The following is a 6,030-nucleotide window of genomic DNA, read 5'->3' as shown; positions in this document are numbered from 1 at the left end:
ATTTTAATGAAAGTTTATATATAATCTTTATACAGTTCATGATAAGAATGCAGTCAATAACCCCCCTCTAATTTCTGTTCTCAGTTAGAAAGTCAATTTCACAGTGACCATAAATGAATAGTTTAAAACGCAATGACTAATTAACTATGGTTTTATTACATATTGCTGTATTGAAAGCATACAAGGTTATTCTCTACACGCACTACTAAACAATTTTGAAGAGTGAATCTACACTTTGACATTCTGTTCAAATAAATGTGAAATTTGTGTAAATAGTACGTAGGTATAAAATTGTATTTACAAAAACTGCGTCATTGTTTTTTTAGCCGTGTATTCACTTTATAGGCTTAGGCCATAGATTTACAATAGAACAGGCTGGTGGGACCTGGATCTCGTCTCCGGGCGACTTCAAGGTCTGTCCACCTGGTCTCCAGTCCAGAAAATTGCCACAGCGGCCATTTGTCCTGCACGATGTCTGAACTGCGTACTTAGATAAAATTGTAAAAAAATTAATTGGTTTAATTATTAATTAAATATCGAAGTAAAGGTTGGTACATAAGTGCATGACATTAAAATTATTACGCCTAATGAAATGTCTACTTAAAAAAAATATTTACAATTTGTTAATGTTGAAATTTTCGTCTCTAAATGTAAAAAAAACTTTTGTAAATATTAAATATGTTTACTGTAAGATTAAAGTTTACAATACAATTGTTTCGTTTTTTTGTATTTACCTCACATTGAATTTGCTTGTTTAGCATTTTAAACGAAATAAATAAATACATTTATTTCAGAATGAATTAGGTTAATAATTGATGATAAAAATATTAACAATTATTTTAAAAATAGTTATGTTTTCATTTTGCGTCAAAATACGCCGCGGTTCATTCTTGGCACGCTATTTTGGGTCGATGTCTGATACTTTAAAAATTTTTAATCATTCTTAAAAAGTATTATCTGAATGTAAATAAAAAAATCTAAACCACTATTTTTTGGTCCCGCTGTAACTTTAGAATGTCTTTACCGATTTTACTTTTTTTTATTAATCTTTTTTATTTTCTGCAAAAAAAATAAAGAGAAAAAATTTAGAAAGGGTATTGACTATTGAAAATGCACATTTGACAGTTAACTGTGAAATTCGCGCGTTTGAGAATTTTCTGTGAATTTCACACGTTTGACAGTTCGCTGTGAAATCCGCACTCTTGGCAGTTAACCGTGAACATGGCACGTTTGACAGTTCGCTGTGACATTGACGCGTTTGACAGTGATCCTTATGATTGACCTTATTGATCGATGCCTTAAAAGTGCAGGGTCTTATTTTTTCGGATTTTACGCAAATCGAAAATAATAAAATTTCCAAAAACTGAGAATGGTGTTTTTTTTTAAATAAAGGAATGTTTCCTTTAAGTAAAATTGTCCACCTCCAGTATGTACAGTACTTTCCCTCCAGGTGGCGTTAAAAATTCTACTCTATATATTAACAACTGTATAGATCAAATTCTTTTATTTCGCATTAATTTATTGTTTTCCATTGGAGTGCGATAGGCCAATAGCTTATGACATAAGTCAGTCTATCGGGCAGACAATAAATAAAAATTAACCCTAATGAAAATAATATTAAAAAGTAATATTGAACAGCTTATTTGCCGATTCATTTTATTACTATATAAATGAAATATACGTCATTGAGAGGTCCTATGGTTTGACCCATCGCAGATGCACGATTTTTGATGGTTGAACATTGTTTTCATAGTTTTAAATCGATATAAATATGGACTAAGCTTGATGAATATACACTTATATACTACAATACACTTCTACTTCGGACTTCGTGTTGTTACTACCTCCAAGACCCTAGGAAGAATCCCACAGAATTAAAGTAAAAACGGGTTTTAAACACGTCGTGATTCTAGATGACCATGATACGAAGACAGTCAAGTTTTTTGTTCATCAAATATTCTAAACAAATAAATACTTAATCAGCGTGTGCCCGCCAATCGAAATCGCAACGATCGTAAATCCTTTACCACGTCACAAGTAGATTGTAATTATGATAAAATTATTTACAGATAAAGATTTATTTTTATCATCGTAATATTTTTATCGCAACAGACAGCGTTTGGTCTATCCAAATCTTGTTTTTATATGAATGCAATAAAGATATTATTTACAGATTTGATTTTTTTAACATAAAAATAGTAACTTCTTTTCGTCGTTGTTGTTTCAGATCATAGACATTTACTCCAAGGTATAGGTCTCACCAAAAGATATCTTTGGTATATGAAATACCAAAATCGCCACGCGGAAGGCCTGTTGAAGATCGCAGTGTGGTATTATGGTACGCAGAGGATACTGCTGCCTATCCTTAAACTTATTTGTGTGCCGTGGAAATCCTATATTTAATGCACAAATTGTGAATTATATGAGATGGTATCTTCGGAAATCGAACCCGCGTTTGCAAGTCACTGTATATCGTATTCAATATTATATAATTAAATATTTTTTATACTAATTACACAATTGACTTCTTCCACGGCCACGTAACTCGTCTGTTCCTTTTTTACTTACTCTCGGGAATAGAACTCGCGACCAGCTATCCCTAGTCTCAATCCTATACTTCTGGACTACCACAATAAATTTACTTGCTCGTTGCAACGTTATATTTACTGAAAGGTTCTTGAGTGGCGACAACCTGCCGTTAGACGCGGGTTGGGTAGCTCCCCCCCACAAGGTAGACCAACGATATAGTTAAGGCAGCGGGAAGTAGTGTGATACGGGTAGCCCAGGACCGGATCTTTGGGGGGTGACCCATGGCTTGCAGTTGGCGTCCATCTGCTGAAAATAAGAAGTATATACTTTTAACAAAATCACTAGATTCATGATGTATTAATCTAAAAGTGTCGCAATAAAAATGGATAATTGATAACAAATAATACAAATCACGTTTGACTTTAAATCCTGCTATCGTTTCTTATCAAACACCAAACCGATTTGTGTTATAAAACGTTTTATAAAACTAGTAAATGTGATACGGATTACAGATTTATAAACAATATAAACATTCAAATATGTAAGAAAGTCGACAATAAAAGCAAATTGTTAATTATTAAATAAATCAAAATATTCTTTTTACAAATAGGCCGTTTGTAACAGGGGCACCCCCTAGGCCTAACCCCCTCCCCCGTGGCTATAACTATTAACTTTGCCGTCGTAACAAGAAAGTTTTTCCGTATTCCAACAAGCTATTTTATATGTAGGTATAGCTTACAGTATGGTATTAGTTACGGCCTTTCTTCTTATGACGGCAGAATAACACTCATTGTTTTTTTGCCTGTAGCACATCTCTGTTGCGAAACTAAGCGGTAGATTCCAAGACGATGCTCTTAGCTGTCTCAGACGGCGCCGCGGCGCCCGTGTGCATCGCTGACCCTGCACTATAGGTTAAGCCGCCCCTAGTTACAATCAACATATAAGGTCAACGTTGTATTCCTTACAGGAAGCTACCACCGTCTCGGCAGGTAGTTCTGCTGAGAGCCACCGAGAAACTCAACAGTTGCTAATTACAAATATACGTTTTATAAAGAGTGCGCGACAATAATTAGCTTTCTGAGTGAGTATCAACATTTAGTTCCACGCATTAATATCAGTATAGTATTCTTATATGTATTATATAGACTAACTATTTTTTAATAAAATATTTTATATTGATTTTAAACTTCTCGAGTGGCAGATTTGAAATTGTTTGTGGAATTTTATTGTACATACCTTGTGCCATAAATGATTTATTTAATTTTTAAGATGAAATCTAGGAATATACTGTTTAAGTATATTATTAAATAAATCTTTTTATTAGAGCTTTTAGCGGATCGAAATGCGTGAAATTTTGTTTGTTGACTCATTTACATGGTTGACATTATAAATTAATTAAAATTCATTTAAAATAGCAATTGTTGAGTTTCCATCCGGCTCTTCACAGCAGATCAGCATTTCGATGATAGTTTACTACCTATAATGTTAACATAATCGACTATTCAAAAGACTATATAAATGCCTACTTAAATAAAGATGATATATTACATAATTGAATTGAATAAAACTGGCATGATTATTTATTACACATACGTTTAACTTATGCGTTATGGACAGTCTTCTACGCAGGGTATGTCTGAAAGAGGACGATACTGCTGGTTACAACTTCCTGATATCACTGGCGACTTCAAGGGTTTCCTAGGATTTTTCGAGTCATGTCTAACTAATCCCGACAGAAATTTACCCTCGGTGCCGTTCAGTTACGGAAACTAGCCCGAGGTAAGATAATTAATAAATTCTATATACACTATAATAATAATAATAAAAACTGTGCATCGTCTAAACATAAAAGATTTTTTGTTAAATAGTAAACTATACAGGGTGATGGTATCATCAAAAAAGGCTTTTAAACTTTTACATATATTCCCAATCAACCTGTATTAAGGGAGCACTGTTATATATGTTACTTTAATTTATTTTGTTCATTGGTTTAGTATGATTTATTGTTTTAGTTTCAATCAAATTAGACGCTTATTAAATTGATGTAAATACACGATAAATTTAAAACTTTCAAAGTATATTACGTATAAATACTTATAAAATCACAAAAGCAATCCGTTAATGTCAGAAATATGGGAATTATATGATTGCGTATCTTATACAATCGTAATGAATGACATGGATTAAATTTATAAATAAAATTTAAAGTATATGCAATTTATATACCTACAACTGGATAACATTTTAAAAATAATTACAATACGTATGGTGAGAGCTAATTCAAATATTCCTTTGATATGTAATTGGAAGTCAAAACATATTTGGATCAAGATCTCGTATACGGACTTATTAGGGGGACCGGAAAGTAATGTCGCTTCTGTTGATTAATTGTACAGAAAAACCGATGACAATACAATATAATAAATTCAATAACATTATAAATGTAAGATGGCTGCCGATACAAAATGGCGGATTACATATTTTTCCTTAACTCCCTCAATATGGGTATCAAATGAAAGGGCTACACTAGTAAAACACGATGATTATGTCAAAATTTAAAATTCAAGATGGACGTCGTTCCAATATGGCGGACTAGGTACATATTTTTCCACAACCATCACAATATGGATATCAAAAAACCGTTTAACTTAAAAGTTTTTTAAATGTATTTATATATACTAAATGGCAAAAGGTTGTTGATGACGAAGGTGAATATATTGTTGATTAGAAATGTAAACTTATTAAAAATGTATTCGTGTGAATTTAACTTAAGACAATGACATTACTTTCTGGTCCCTCTGATATAAAAAAGGATTTAGAGCAGTGTTTTTAGGCGCACCAGTTCGATCTTCAGACCCTGGATGTAAAAGATTAAGATTGCTCTGATGAATAGTTGTAGTGCTACGTTTTTAATACACTACGGCTAATCTATTTCTTATCTGATTAATGTAACACTTTCTAAAAAAAGGGAATATCTTTATAGATCCTAAAGTTGTAAAAACTTTAACAAACTTACAAATATTCAAAACAGACTAACCAAAACTATCTCTGTCTTAAATTTATTTATACCAAATCTGTATTCAAAGCCTTATTTTAAATATAAAAAGTCATTTACCAAACGCCCTTATATACAAGACATATTTTTAAAACTGTTAAACATTTAACTATACCAAAGTTGACTTTTAATAATACATATATTTAATGGAATCAGGCGTTACGTTGCGGAAGTCCATCCTAAGTGAGAAAAGGACCAATATTTAGCCACTTCCGCACATGCAATCTTCAGGAGTTATGTCACGAAGATGCACCGTGGAGGTGCGAAACACGTGTTGAGTGATTTTACAGCGGCGGTGGTGTAATTCGCATTGTTTGCCGCATATGCATTTATCAGCGGGCTAGCGGGCGGTGCACTTTGTTGCACGACTACCATTGCATGTGCGGAAGTGGCTAAATATTGGTCATTTTCTTAAATAAGACATATTGAAAATATACGTGTATCAA

Source organism: Battus philenor, unplaced genomic scaffold (genome assembly GCF_028537555.1).
Source record: "Battus philenor isolate CCGP_79_NKW_IND1 unplaced genomic scaffold, ilBatPhil1.0.hap1 SCAF_11, whole genome shotgun sequence".
NCBI lineage: Eukaryota > Metazoa > Arthropoda > Insecta > Lepidoptera > Papilionidae > Battus > Battus philenor.
Note: the sequence above shows the minus strand (reverse complement) of the source record.